The sequence below is a fragment of the Panthera uncia genome (assembly GCF_023721935.1).
Source record: "Panthera uncia isolate 11264 chromosome C1 unlocalized genomic scaffold, Puncia_PCG_1.0 HiC_scaffold_3, whole genome shotgun sequence".
NCBI lineage: Eukaryota > Metazoa > Chordata > Mammalia > Carnivora > Felidae > Panthera > Panthera uncia.
Window position 1 is genome coordinate 101796049 of NW_026057584.1, and position 15491 is coordinate 101811539.

The 15491-nt window shown below is 54.7% G+C and overlaps 1 long non-coding RNA gene across 1 annotated transcript; it reads left to right on the plus strand.

Moving 5' to 3' along the window:
• The first annotated feature begins 1085 nt into the window (after positions 1-1085).
• Positions 1086-14893, plus strand: LOC125911942 (uncharacterized). Its single transcript, XR_007454521.1, has 2 exons — positions 1086-2036; positions 2751-14893. It is a non-coding gene; the product is annotated as an uncharacterized LOC125911942 (long non-coding RNA).
• The last annotated feature ends 598 nt before the right edge of the window (positions 14894-15491 follow it).

Here is a 15491-nt window from a genome sequence, read left to right on the forward strand (position 1 = left end):
TACTTAGCTTAGAGCACAGTGGCCTCTATACACTGACCGCCTCTGGGCACATGCTCCACAGACTCAGTGACATTGCAGGCTTAAGGCATCATAATTGAAACCTGAGACTCAGAGCAGCAAAAATCAGAGCAGTGGAGTCCGTAAGCTACTCATAAGATTCACTTCCTCTAGTTCAGGAAGTACTTTGGATAATTTTTTAATTAATTAATTGACATTCTTTGGATGTCTCTTTCAACTTTTCTCATGTTCCATCTCCTCGGAATGGAAAATAGCACACTTACTGACTTTTCTATACTGGTTTTAATACTTAGGGTAAATCCACTTTTCAGTAGCTCGCGCTTAAGTACCCAGCTCTTTGTTTTCTGAGCCCACAAAAAGTTTTGACATATATAATTCGCCATAGCTTGGTGAAAATAGTGAACCTGTTGCATTTGAGAACATTGTCTCTCTAATTTAAGAGGGAAGTGTTCTTTAGTTTTGATTCGTCCATTTCCTCATCTGGAAACCAGGGCAGGCAGCAAGCCTGTGTGTAAGGCTCTGAGCCTGAGAGCTTCCCACCCCTCAGCCTTGTGGTCAGGATCAAAGGACCAAAGCCCATGAAGGCGCCGGCTGCCCAAACAAACCAGGGCTGAAGTAACACCACAGAGAGTTCCATTGTGTTGCTGTAGCTGTTTTAAATTTCTCCTCTAGTATTCTAGACTTATTTGTGTGTAATGCTTCAGTTTGTACGACTCTTCGGAAGCTTGGTGCATAAAGTGAGACTCAAACGATTTACAGAAGTCTAGCTAGACCGTTCAAAATGTTTTATCAGGAATTTTGCGTCTCTGCATTGCTGACTGTGCACCTTTTTTTTTTTTTTTTAATTTTTTTTTTCAACATTTTTTATTTATTTTTGGGACAGAGAGAGACAGAGCATGAACGGGGGAGGGGCAGAGAGAGAGGGAGACACAGAATCGGAAACAGGCTCCAGGCTCCGAGCCATCAGCCCAGAGCCTGACGCGGGGCTCGAACTCACGGACCGCGAGATCGTGACCTGGCTGAAGTCGGACGCTTAACCGACTGCGCCACCCAGGCGCCCCGCTGACTGTGCACCTTTGACTGAACGTCTGCATCCCTCTTTTCTCCTCCAGCATGTCTTTGACTTGTTGCTACTGTTTTGACCAAACTCTATTGGGTATTTTGACTCGAGCACCAGGAGGGAAGTCGGTACCAACCTGACTTCCGGTCAGCACCGGCCTGAATGTGCCGTTCATTTGGGTTGGTGTTCCTCGAGAAATCCTGCACAAAATACTAGTTCTCAGAAGGCCTGATTGGCTTTTAAGTAAAGAAAGGTTCTGTGAGCAAATAGGTTCACAAAATACTGCGTATCAGCTTCCACCTTTTAGGGGTTCAAAGTCCTTATTAGAACACTTCATTCCTTTTTTTTTGTCTTTAAAGTTTATTCATTTGTTTTGAGAGGGAACACGTACATGTGTGAGTGTGGGAGGGGAAGAGAGAGAGGGAGAGAGAGAGAGAATCCCAAGCAGGCTTCACGCTCTCAGTGCAGAGCCCAATGCAGGGCTCGATCTCACGAACCATGCACGAGACCATGACCCGAGCTGAAATCAACAGTGGGATGCTTAACTGAGCCACCCAGGCACCCCTTATTTCTAATCCAATACCTTCTGGATTTATTTAGACAGGGGGCACTATTTTTTTTTTTAATTATTAACAAAATTAAAACAAAAGACTTTTTGCTATCCAAGAGACCAGAACCATAGTTTTGCAAATGCTATCTAATGTGCCCAGAAACTCTCTCTTGCTGGCTCACGTAAGCTCTGGAAGACCTTGGAGCTAAATGCTCCTGCCCAGATCCAGTGATCTTATTCCTTTAAAATTCTACTGCTTTTAAAAACTATATATGTCGCTTTAATCAACTTCTCATTGCTCATACTTTATGGTTTGTGTAGAACTTAACAACCAGCTTTCCTCTTTCAGTGTATGATTGATTTGCCACGAACTGAGCCGGGGATTCCTAAGTTGGACACTGTTTTGAGGTGAGCTAGCGTTTCTGTGGACCGCCGGCAGACAGAAGCCCCACAGCCATGCCGCCACGGTCCCCTTGCCTGGGTCTTGGGGCACAGGGTTTTCTCAGTGCTGCTTACCTCCTGGACTGGATCACCACACACTGATGCCCCTCGCCATGATTCATTTTTTTTTAAAGGTTACCTAAGAAATGAATTTGATCAAAGAGAAGGCATATTGAGCATCAGATAGCCGAGTTTGCAAAACGGCCTGTCTCGCACAGCCAATGCCTTAGGCCCCCCTCTTCGGCTTATCAGTCTGGTTTCTGATAATAAATAACAAGATAATAGTATATGTTTGAGGAATGTTTTATCTTTTCAGAGGCTGTCACTTTCGTTGGGTTGTTGGGTTCTCCCAGCAGCCCCATCCCCGGGGCCAGGCCGTTGTCAGTACAGTTTCTTCGTACTTGGGAACGTGGGCACGGTGACCGGGCAGAGCCAGGGCTGGGACACGGCGGGCGAGACTCCCAGAGGGCTTGGGTTAGGAGAAGGCTGACCGGGTGCGGGGGGAGAGGGGGCGGGCCAGCAGGCAAGTGAGGGTCCCCAGGGCCTCCTCCACACCCCCTCCTTCCTGGCTCCTCAAAGTGAGGCGTGGAGTCCTCTCCGACCACATCTGGGGGCATCCTCCGGGATAAAACTTGCAGATGCGTCTCCTAATATGGTCCTCTCCGTCCCGTTTACATTTAGGTGCACGGAGGGACACTTGCCCAAGTCCAGAGCAGCGCCGAGGCCTGAACTGACCCGCTTTGGTAAACAGCGCCACCTGGTGGCCCACGGAAATGTCCATTTCCCCAAGAAGACACCGCGGGGCTGGTCTTTGCCCACTTCTCCGTGGAGGGTAGCGTCTGATAACGCCCCGTACGTAAACCGATTCTGTGCGGAGAGCGCTTGCCTGAATCACTCCCTTGAAAAAGGTCCAAGTGCAGTTGTTTGGTTTAATGACCTGCATTATTATAGGCTTTGGAGCTTGTGTGTGTGCCAAGTAAAAGGGTGAACAATACCCAAACTCTTCAGGGCAATGTTCCTCCAGAGAGCTGAACAGACAACATAAGCCCTACTGTTCGTAAGGGCCGGTGGTTGCAGTCACATTTTTATGGCATTAATCAATTTGTATCGTAATTTATAGGAATACTGTTCCCACACTGGGTTTTGTTGACTGAGGAAAGATCGGGGCAGCAGAGGGAAGGAAGCCCTTAACCCTGGGCAGAATCTTCCTCCTCGGGAAATGGAAGCGGAGCCGTGAGGCGGCCGTGTGGGAAGGAATGTGCGCTCCTTTGCCTGTCCCCGAAGGGCACCCCGACCTTGAGTTTAAGAAACATCCCAGCCCGCTGTCAGCAGCAGCCCGGCTCTGGGAGCGGCTGCGCCCTGCCGTTTTGGCCGTGCTCACATACGATGGCCTTTACTTCAAGGACTTCTTCCCTTAGCCCAAACAAGCCGACCTCAGAGGTCTGAGACAGCAGGCAGCAGACACAAGACTGCCACGTGCGGGTGGTCATGGAGTTCTGACCGTGGCCTGTGAGCTAAAGCCCATGGCAGTTTTTGTACACTCTGCTCGGGTGGGTAGGAGGTGGCAGAATGCGGGAGGCGCATCCCGTCCTTGAACCGTAGTGCGGCTACGTGCGCGTGCGTGCCTTGGTCGTGAGGTGCCTGGCTGTCCCTGACAGTGGTGGCTGGGCAGTGGGTCTACCACCCTCCAGGCCCCGCCACGCAGCCTTGCCTTGGGTGGTTCAGGAGTCAGCAGGCAGAGGAAACCCGCTTGCACGCAACGATGCCGTGACCATATGCAGCTTGAAATTTCAGAGCAGACTTTTCAGAGCAGTCTCTCGTTACCTAGCTAAAAGTAGCTGTGTGCTTCTTGCCGTATACTTTCACACCTCTTCTCCCTTGCTCCCGGACCGCTCCTTCTGCACGCCCTAAATTACAGATCCTCGCTGGGGCTGAGCATTGAAAGACATCCGTTGGCTTCTCCCGTTCGTTAATAGAGGTGCTTAAGTCAGCCGGATGGCCTGCCCCGGCGCTCGGGCCCCCCTCCGCCCTCCTCCCCTCAATCATCCCCAGCCCTCCTCTATCCCCACCTGTATGCAGTGGTTCCCTGGACCAGCTCCAGAGCACTTTCTTTCATCCCTTGATTGGGCTTTTATTTTTAAGAAGAAAGCCAAGCACATTTTTAACAGCCGCGACCAGATGGAGCGAGCTCTTCTGAGGCAACGTAAAGGTAATAAAACAGAGCAAGCTGGTGTGGCTAACCTAATGAAAGATCCTGGGGCTTTGTGCCAGCTCTCACTAACCTTGGAGAATACTTGGGTTGTGTGGGAGGCAAATAACCCAGGGCAGTGTTTTCCTGACTTTTTCTGTCCTTAAACAACTGACCGAAGTCTGCGCCTTTCCTTATCCTCAAGCCTTTTCCACCTTGGTCTTGAACATTCTTCACTCCTCGTGCTTCACGGTGATTCGTACTTCTTGGTGTCCCTCGTCCTTGGTACCGGCCACCTGCCCCTGTACCCCCCGCAGACACACGCATCATCACAAAGCTTGTTTCTCCATCATTGAGTCATTTCCTTTGAACCATAATCCTTTCCTTCTGGTCCTTTAGCCCAGCTTCTGGAATGGGCCCTCTCCCTCTCTCTGTCTCTGTGTCTGCGTGTGTGTGTGTGTGTGTGTGTGTGTCTTGTCTGTCTGTCCCTGACTCAGTCTGTCTCTCCATGTGACCCTCTCTCTGTCTGTCGGTCTGTCTGTCTTGTCTTGGTGTCTTCCCCCCCCCCCCCCCCCCCCACTCTCCTGCTAGCTTAGAGCAGACTGTGGCCCTGACATCCGCGCGATGAGGACTGGCCCTGCAGGGTGGACAGCACGGGCATCCTCACCCCTCCCCTGGCCTGGACCTGCTGACTGGTCCTGACTTGCTGGGTCCTTCCTTGTCATCTCTCACGTGTGCCACTGTTGGACGGCCTCCACTGCCCCTGGCTCCCAGCTTACACGGCTTCAACCCTAGTCACTGCCTCAGCCTTTTACACGGATGCCACGCCATGCTCCCGCGTGCACGGGACTGGTTGTTCCACTCCTGGGGCTGGCGGTCTTCAGAGGTAGAAAAGCACCGGTGACAGCACAGCCTCCAGCCCCCAGTCCCCAGCCCCCAGCCCAGGGCCGGGTGGAGCCCGTGGCACCTTCTCCAGCAGCAGGAGGTGCATCCTTTGTGTCCCCAAGAGCCATGCACACGGCATCATTCTCGGAGTCCGTAGCAGGGAAGGTGGGCTAGCCCTCCACCCGGCTCGAGACCCTTTTGGCGCCCCTGTCTTGCAGCCACATGCCCGGGAGCCGTTACATGAGCAGGGGCCCTTCTGCAGGTGTGGGGCTACTGGGCTCGGCTGAGCCAGCCTTCAGCCTGAACCACGCTCCTTTCCACCCGCCCCACACATCATCCCAATGCCCCTTCTCTTTTCCCCGGGTGGAACCAGACCCCAAGTGCCACTGGGGCCTTATCACCATGTAAGGTGACTGTTAGCTTAAGTTGTTTCTCCACCTGAGTCCCTGCAGGGCTTGTCTTGGTTGCTCAGTGCACGTTAATGCAACGGAATCTGAGTGAGCACAGGGACGTGAGTGGGGAGTGATCAAACATTTACAGCACTGTGGGCCCCTCACTCCCATCAATCCTCATGGCAGCCTTGGGTATGGGCTGTACTGTTACATTTCAGGGATGAGTCGCTGAGGCCCTGAGAGGCTGGACAATTTGCCTGAGTTCACACAGCTGCCACATGGTGGAGTCTCGCCCCCCCCGCCCCCAGCCTCTTCTGGAACATTCTGCAGAATGTGGGCAAGATGGGGGAGTGGGGGAACCTAACTGCCGAGGTTGGGGAGCTGGGCCTGGTGGGAGGGGCGAGGGACCAGCTGCTGGTTTAGTGGATTGTGGTCGGCAGGAGGGAGGAGGGTCTCATGGGGGCCTGGAGGGGCGTGGAGGGTGACTGACGTGAGGTGGAGGAGGAGAAGGAAGTTTCAGGAGGCTAGTGCTTCTGACCGGGGGAGACTAGGTGGATGGGTCCCCTTACCGGGGAGGGGGAACAGGAGACTGGTCCTGCCTGGCAGGTGGGGGACCTGGCGTGGGGAGGCTGCGGGCCCAACAGGTTTGCTGGCACCACGGGGTCCTGATGGCAGAGGCTGGAACAGCAATGGCATCTGGGTCCTGGGTCTGTTGTCCCTCCTCCGCCATCACTCTGCCTTTCAGCCTGTCTCCTGGGCCTGAGAAGGACGGGCTCAGAGCCACGCCCCAATCTTGGCACTTCCCCTCCACTCCGCCCTGGGGGAACTTGTTCTTACTGTGCTTAAAAGTAGGCTGAGAAATCAGTGCAAAGATGGGAAACTTAGTTTTCACATATAATGGGAGGGGTGTGTGGACTGGGAAAACAAGGGCCGATTGGATTTTATTTTTCGGGGAATCCGCTGCCGAGATGGGATGTCAGCAGGTGCACGGGGCGCTGGTTTCCCCAAATGGCAGGGCGACTCTCTCAGGAGCCAGTTCAAGTGTGACCCCGGGCTGCGCGGCACCTCTGGGCCCCGGCCCTGCCCTCTGGGGAGCGCCCCCGCCCTCTCATGGCTGGAGACATGCTCTTCCCACTCCCTCTGTGCCCCCTGAGGCCAGGGAACTGTCCCCTCACGTCTGTGCTCTGGCGACAGGGCATGGTGGAGCGTGGGTTGGACTTGATAGGAGGGGTGCGGTGGGGGTTCAGACAGGTAAGAGCAATGGCTGGGAACGTGGCCTGGGTCTCTGAGGTCACTGTGCTGTCTGGGTTCACCATGGTGACACCCAGTGGCCCTAGCACTTGAAGTACCTCACATACATTGTTACCTTGCTGGGTCCTAGCTCTTGTTTCCAATTTGTCGATAAGGAAGCAGAACCATGGAAAAGTTACCTAGGTCTTCTAGAGTCACAGAGACAGGGAGTGGCAAAGTCAGGCGGGATCGGGATGGGGAGGATGCTGGTGACCACACAGCCAGCTGGCCTGGCCTCCTCCAGGATGTGACCCCCCCCCCCCCGGGGGACAGGAGCTCGGCCTGGTGTGGTGTCCAGCCGGGTGCTGTGTGGATGCCCACCAACTCTGGCGAGGCCAGAAGTATCTCCCGAAGTCTTTACAGATCACACTGAAGAAGAGGCACTTGTGTTCCAGATCCTCTGGCCGCTCCTGACTAACCGACGGAGGTCGAAGCCATCGGGTGGTAACGGCTTCCTGCACATCTCTGACCTGCCGTTTACGGCCTCCTCAGATTCCCCGGGACCGCCAGGACTCAGCCGCCTGACTCTGCAGCTCCGAACCAACCTTGTCGATATCCCCGTTGGGGGCCTTTGCTTGGGCTTTAGGAAGGGTCGGTGGTGGATGTTTTTGGTGGAATTTTGCGGTCCGATGTCAGAGATGGCTGAAACGTGGCGGCGAGAGCGGGCCCTGGGCGTGTCTCCAGGATTGTATTTTTCTCTGCTCCAGGGCCTATCCCCTGGATGGTACCTATCCCCGAAAGGGGTCTGTGTTGGAGCCCAGCGCCCCTCGACCCTTGCTGAGTAGGAGTCATTAACTCCAGGGAACTAAAGGCAGAAGGAAGGGTTAGGCTTTGGGGCAAATCGGCAATGAATGAGCTTCTGTTCTCTAACCTGACCACATGTGTTGGAGGCAAATAGACACCTTGCTCTGCTCCTGTAAACACACCTTGTGCAGGTAGATGCTTGTCGGCTCACCCCTCGCATGGGAGAGATGCCCTTCTCATGCCCTGGCATTGTTGGCTCTTTGCTGCTCAAAGGACACTGCAACCTTGAACCAGCTCCCTGTGTTCCTTCCAGCGGGGATGAAACGAGCCTTCAGCAGGGCCTCATCCTTTACCAGGGCCTGGCAAGGGCCCTGGGAAGGGAGGTCACCGTTGAGCAACGCCCAGACATAGTCTACCATTCATTTCCAGATGCCTCTGGGCCTCAATTGTTTTCTTCCTCTCTTCCCATAGTTACAGATTTTGCAAGATCCGTTCAACACGTGTTCATGGGTCCATCCCCCCCTAAGCCGTTCAGATCCATCAGTCCAGTGTTCCCTTTGCTCTTTTCATGCTGACGGTTTTCAACGGCTGTTGACAAAGCTGCTAAAGGAACAGGTTATTAAGAGCGCTCACGCGGTGGCCCCTGTGGGCAAATAAGCCCCTAAGGTTTCCCAGAATGGGTAGGACGGAGCCTCCCAAGCTTCCCAGAACAGGCCCAGGGATGCGCTTTGCTTTTTGCTTTTTTTTTTTTTTTTCCCTAAGTGGAGGGCACCATCTTTGCGTTGAAGGGAAGGTGCGCGGGAGCCGGGGGTTCCTATGGAAAAAGCCAATTCCTGGCGTAAGACTCAAAGGGAAAGTCCTCAGCTTTCCCTGAGCTGTACTGATCTGCACAAGGCCTTCTTTACATCTGTATCTTTCTTAGCCGTGTTGGCCGTGAAGGGCCATCGGGGCCGCCTCCATCTGTCTGGCGGGGTGAGTGAGGGCAGGGGTGATGCCCGGCTGTGGAACTCTGGGCCCAGGGGGACTATCTGAGCTGCGATTATGAGGGCTTCGTTCCTCGGATGCGTGGAAGACAGCTTGCTGCAGATGCCACACGTTGGCGGTGCTGGTTGTCAACAACCAGCTAGAGCCCGGAGGCCGTCTTACGGCAGAGACGAGAGGCAGAGTCCCGGTGGCCACGTGTTACAAGCGTGGGGACGATACACCCGGTGTCTTCGGAGTTTTGCCCAAGCGTGAGGGGCCCTTCGTGTTCCATCGCCCCCGGTTCCCACCCGAGCACCCAGACCTTTGGAATGTTCTCTTCTTTCCTGGAGCCCTCACCCAGTGGCAGACGTGGCGGGGGTTTCCATCCACACCTGTTTCCTTCTCGTCCTGGGCACCCAGCTAGACGACTTCTTCCAGCCTCCCGTTGGGCGTGGCTGTGCGATTGGGTCTGGCCAGCGCAGCGTGGCTGGAAGTGGGGTGGGCCTCTTCCAGGCCCGTCGAGGAAGCTTCCCACGTGGCTCCCCGTGTGCTGGCTTCCGCTGCGGAAGCTGGAGCACACGCCAGAGGGACCGGCCCGGGCTCCTGAATGACCTCGTGGAGGACTGCCACCACCCAGCCCTGGCATTGGGCTTGGCGTGAGTGAGAAATCAGCCCTCACTGGCTCTCGGCCGGTGCCCCATCGCTTGCTTTCTGGATTGTTCCGTGTCCTCTGGGTGAGTGTCAGCCCCTTCCCCTTGGCATTTCTGCATTTCCAGCTCCCTTCTCTCCCATCCTAGAGGAGACAGCATCTTTTCCTTTCGCAAATACACTCATCCGAGTGCCCTCCATTGTGACTCCCCCCGCTCGAGTCCCCCTTCAGCTTTGCCCCGCGAATCCTTTCTCTTCCTTGAGCTCCAATCTTATCTTTCACGGGCCCCATTCCTTCTTGGTCGCGACTATGTTTAGCCCCCGCCCCCACCTTGTTACGCATGTCTCTATTTCTCGTCACCGTCGGGATCTGTGAACGGTCCCCTCCGCTGGGGCTTTCAGTCCCCCTCCTCCTCACTCAGCTGCAGAATCTGCCTTCTGCTCCCACCGCCTTTGGGCGGTGACCGACCCCAAGGCCCTGTTGGCTGCTACATTTGCAGTGTCTCCACAGTTCCCACGCTTTATCATTTCTGTGGCACCCTTGCCAGGCTCTCCCTCTTGAGCCGACTGGCCTTTGTCGCTGGGCTTTGCCAGTTCCCCCACAGCTCGCCTCTCTCCACCACAGGCTGGTTGGTGTCCACGCAGGGACGGAAGGAAGGGGAGGGTATTCCTGGGGTTCCGGCCTGCACCTCTCCTCTTTCCCCATGGTGCCACCGTTTGTAATCTGCATCATTGACTCCCTTAGCATCGGCCGCCAGCTTCATGCATGATGACATCCCGGTCCCCATCCTCCTTCAGGATGCCACGACCCTCCATCCCAGGGGTGGGACTCCCCCAGGACCTTCCACCGAACACGCATCCGGCAGACCCATCTGCTGCCCCACACCCCCAACTATTCCCGCCTCCCCCTCATGCTCCCCCTCAGGCTCCCCAGCCTGCCATTTTTGGGGGTTACAGGGATGACAGTTCTACGTCAGCCAGCTGCCCAGCCCCAGTAGTTCTGAGCGCACCCTCTTATGTATATGGTTCCAGCCCTTGTCGTCTTTGCTTAATTAGACTTCCCCAGGGGCCGGTGCGCCGCCCCCCTGCCCCCCGCCTCCCATCCAGCCCATCTCTCACTCCTGCCATCCCAGCAGTCAGAGCCAGCTGGCTGGGGTGGTGGTGAGCTGTGCGTGCGTGTGGCATTCCTGGACGCGGCGTCCAGAGTGGGTAGAGCGTGGGCTGTGGGCTTGGGCAGACCTGGATTCCTGTCCTGGCCCTGTCACCTAGGAGCTGTTGACTTTGGCAATCACTTAATCTTTGTGAGGCTGAGTTTTTGCGTGTAAAATTGTGATAACACCTACTTCAACAGGGGTGCTGTGAGGCGCGTGAAGGCCCCAGGGCACACGGCAGGTGTCCAGTGACTCCCCCCACCCCAGGAGTGCTCCTGGGGACTGCTGGGGGGAAGCCGGCCCGGGCGTGCGTCTGTGCTGGGTCCAGGGCTTGTGGACACCCGGAGTGCGGAAAGCCATCGTGGACCTGAAGGACCCTTCAGGTCAGCTGCAGTTTCTACCCCCGGGCCGTGCGGGTCTGATGAAGAATCTCAAGGCATTGAATCATTTTTTAATGCCTCATATTTAAGCTTTTTTTATTTCTAGAACATACACAAACGGCAAACTCTTCCTCCGACACTTGTCTTACTCCCCGGGAGAAAATTAGGCCACTGGAAACTCGTTTCATCTGCTGCAGAGGTGGAGGCCGGCGGGAGCCTCGAGAGCGGGATGTGCCTCGCCAAGAAGGCTGTCAGTGCTGGGGACACCGCCGGGGGGCCACAGCGGGGTGCTGGTGCCCGAGGAAGCCACCCAGAGCCGTGTCCAGACCCAGGATATGAGAGGGGGAAGCCCCACACAGCTCGTAGGGCTTCTGCAGGTAAACCGAATTGCCCCAGGTAGCCTGAGGTCTGAAGGATGAGCCCTCAGAGTGACGCTAGCAGGCCAGTGCTGGCCCCGTTGTCACCCTGTCACCAGTGTGGGGTTGGGGCAGCGGAGCATACGTTTCCAACGTGTTGCCAGTGCTCGGTGAAAGCCTGGAGCCAAGTCTGTGGAAAAGATAAAGTAACAAATATAAGAAGTCATTGAGATGCGTCCTAGGGAAGAGAGCCAGCTTGTGCTGAAAGTCCTGTCTCTGTCTGAGAGCTGTCACCTGCAGTGACTCACCTCCCACTGACCAGAAGTCAAGGTCGGTCTGGCCTGTGGAGTGATACACCCTGGAGGGGGACTGTGGGTACTCCCCTCTGCTGCCGGGGCGACCAGACTCCCGAACCCCGGACCCCGCAGTGTCCGCGCAGGTCACGGCCGCTCGGCCCTGTGGGGCGCATGGCATGCTTCGCCAGCTGGGCCCCACAACAGCCTTGTGCAGGCGGAAGGACTAGCTCGAACCTTGACGCGCAGATGCGCAAACTGAGGCCCGGGAGGAGCCCACAGGCGGGCCGTGCCAAGTAGGGCAGCCCCTTGTGCCGAGTGCCTGGGCTGCCCTACTCCTCCCCATCTTTCCGAGGGTGGGTGAGGCCTGATGATATAATTGATATTAATCCCCGTGTTACCGGGTGGACAGGACACAGCCCCGTCTGCCAGAAACACCCCGGAAACACTCCCAGCTTTGGATTTCTATGAAAAACTCTTTAAAAATAAAAAAAAACCCAAACCCACGGAGGACGGAGAGTTGAGGGGCCGTTGCTCCGGCGGAATGTTTGGTCTTCACGGGGCTTTTGTCCTTCCTTCACACAGAGCACAGGTCATGCCCACCTAGACTCAACTTCTTACAGACTCGTTCCGCTCAGACCCGACCCAAACTCAGGAACCGTCGCAAGTGACAGACGCCCGAGGGTCCCGATGGCCGGGGACAAGGGCAAGGAGAGGAAGCCTTGCCAAAATGAAAGCAAAGAGGCTTTAGAAGCCATGGGAAAAGGCTCCCTACAGGCAGCAGTCAAGAGAAATTCGCCTGGAACAGCCAGGTACCCAAGGTTTTCTACACCTTGTTAATTACTGACTTAAAACAAAACCTTTAGGTTTGGTGTCCCCTGGAGCTAAGTTCCTGCCACCCCGTTGCCAGCCACCATTTCTGTCAACGCAAAGAGCCACAGCTGTGGGGACAGGCTGGCGCTTGTGGGGGAGAAGCCTTTTCCCTTGTCGTTGCCCTCAGCTGTGGCCTCTGGAACGTTCCGTGGCAGCACGGAGGAGAAATGATACCTTAATACTTTTTGTTACAAGAGCTCTTCTGAAAAACATTCTACAAACAGGTATATTAGAGTAGTGGGTGTGGTTAATGTAACATCAGGGACAAGTCTGAACACAGACCTCGGTCATGGTTTTGGGTCTCGCGTTTCATTTTTATGTGAGGACGAAGTGAAGTAAGGGACTCATGTTAAATTACCTGGAAATGAGTTTGGTCAGGTTGGTGTCGTCATGGGAACTCCTGACAGCTCTTTCCTTCTTCGTTCTTTTTTTTTTTTTTTTAAGTTTATTTATGTATTATGAGAGAGACAGAGACAGCACAAGTAGGGGAGGGGCAGAGAGAGGCAGAGAGAGGATCCCAAGCAGGCTCTGCGCTGTCAGTGTGGAGCCCGATGTGGGGCTCCAACTCAGGGAACCGTGAGATCATGACCTGAGCCGCAACCAAGAGTAGGATGCTTAAGTGCCTGAGCCACCCGGGCACCCCAGCTCTATCTGTCTCTGGATTCCTCAGGATGCAGCCACAGGGCCTTGCGAGGGAGGTGAGGGGGGCTGGGGGACCTGTGTGTAACGAGTTCCCCACACGAGGGTCTCCTGAAGCCCAGGTGTGCCCTGACACCCGGTCATGGGAGCTTCAGGCAGGTAGCCGGCTCCCCAGCTGCCCCTGCAGAGCTGGGTTTGCCCGGGGAAAGGGCCAGAGGCGAGGGGCAGCGAGTGGGAGTGGAGGCTAGCTGATGCAAGCCATGCGTTTGTTCAGCAAGGAGGATCCGTGGGAGGCCTGTGCACCAGGTCGGGGCAGGGCACTGGCTGAGGGGCTGCATGCGGCTCTCTGGGAGGTGGTGACCTCGGGCAGGGTGCTGGCCTGCTCTGGGCCTGTTTCTCCTGCTCAAAAATGAGGACTCCAGTGCCCTCCTCCTAGGGCAGGTATGAGGACTCACGGTGTCACCATGGGGAAACACTCAGTGGGGTCCCTGGCACGGAGCAGTGAACTGTGTTTGCTCTCTGGTTATGACAGCAGCCAGCCCTTGCCCAGGGGGGCCCCAAGACAGGGGGAAGGCCATGATGCAGACAAGGGCAGAAGAGGAGGTTGAAGGAGAGCCTTTGCTGAGCACTTGACATTGAGTCTGGGCTAGACAAATGAGTAGAAATGTACCAAGAGCAAAGGACGTGCCAGGTAGAGGGACCAACAAAAGCACAGGGTCGGAAGGGACGTGTGTGTTTGGGGAACAGCAGGACTTGGTGTGGCTGGGTGCCAGATGGTGTTGGTGAGTCTCCAAGGGGGCAAGGCTGGCCCGGCAGTTTGGTTGCACAAGCCTTAGATTGTGTCTTCAAAGCAGTGGGGTCTGGGGTGGGGGACTTTAAAACATATACAGACTAGATGGATTGTAGAATCTGTTAACAGGGATGGATCTTCCTGTTGAGTGTTTAATACTTAGCCAAATGTGCGAAACCCAGAAAGCAGGGGCACCTGAGTGGCTCAGTGGGTTAAGCATCTGACTTCGGCTCAGGTCATGATCTCACGGTCTGTGAGTTCAAGCCCCGCGTTGGGCTTTGTGCTGACAGCTCAGAGCCTGGAGTCTGCTTTGGATTCTGTGTCTCCCTCTCTCCCTGCCCCTCCCCCACTTGCTCTCTGTCTCTCTCTCTCTCTCTCTCAAAAATAAAAAAGTAAACATTAAAAAAAAAACAAAAAAAACAAAGCACCTTTCTTTGAGGCCAAGACTGCCTGGGTATGAGGAGGGTGTTTGTTGTTTCGTTTTGTAATTTTAAACATGTAGAAGAGTGTATTTGTGTCCATCAGCCGGCTTCAACAGTGGCCAACTAGGACGTGGATTTTCGGTGGGAGCAGTGCCATAGGATGTGGTTTAGGAAGCTGACTGGTGGCACCTAGGAGCCCCCGTGCAAGGGTCTGGGCTGGTGGCCAAGAGAGATGGCTGGGCTTGTAGCCTTGTTTAGCCGAGTGTTGGTGAGGACCCAGACTAAGGCAGGGGGGTGAGAAGAGAGCAGATAGTTGGAAGAGATTTTGAAGTAGAACCAGTAGGATTTGGCAACCAACTGGATGTGAGAGGGGAGGGCATTGGAGGGGCTTTGTGGGATTCTACTGCCCGTGAACGATCCTAGAGGAAGGAAAGGGTTTGAGGCAGGACAGAGGTCCAACCACAGTCCTTGAAGCCGTGTGGCCTCGATCACCATGCTGCAGCCCCCTTAGTTGTCTCCCAGTTCCTTGACTGCACCAAACTCTTTTCACCCCAGGACCTTTGTACATGCTGCTCCCTCTCTCTAGGTTGCTTCCGTCCTCACATGTCACCTCCACAACTCCCTCTCGTCCTTTCAGTCTCAGCTCACATGGCACCTCCATCGGGAGACTCATTTATTCCTGCTCTGTCTCTCGTTTGTGTCCTTACTGATCCTTATTGATCACATGTAAATCTGTTGCTTGATGACAGGCATTCCTCGGATATAGTCTGAGTTCGGTTCCAGGCCACCGCAATAAACCAAGTATCACAATCAAGTGAGTCAAATGAAGTTTTTGGTGTCCCACTACATATAAAGGTTATGTTGACCCTCTCCCATAATCTATTAAGTGTGCAATTGCATTATGTCTAAAAGCAACAACGTACATACCTTAATCGAAAGACTTTATCGCTAAAAAATTCTAACCATCATCTGAGCTTTCCGCGAGTCGTAATCACTGGTCACAGATCATCGTGACAAATACAATAATGGTTAAAAAGTTTTGAAATATTATGAGCCTTACCAAAGGTGACACAGAGATGCAAAGCGAGCAGGTGCTTGTTGGACAAATAGTGCTGATAGATTTGCTTGATGCACGGTTGCCCCAAACCTTCAGTTTGTAAAAAAAATGCGATATCCTCAAAGTGCAATAGAACAAGGAATCCCTTCCCTTTCATGTGGATTTTCCATCTGCCTCTATATAACGTAAGCACCATGTGGGCCCACGGTAAGGACTCAGTGGGGGAGGGGATGAGTGAATGACTCTGGATGGAGACCTTGGTGGAGGGGCTGGGGCTCGGGGCTGTGGTCAGCAGGGAGCCATGGACAGTTTCTGAGCAGAGGAGGGCATGGTGGAAGGCAGGTGGAGTAG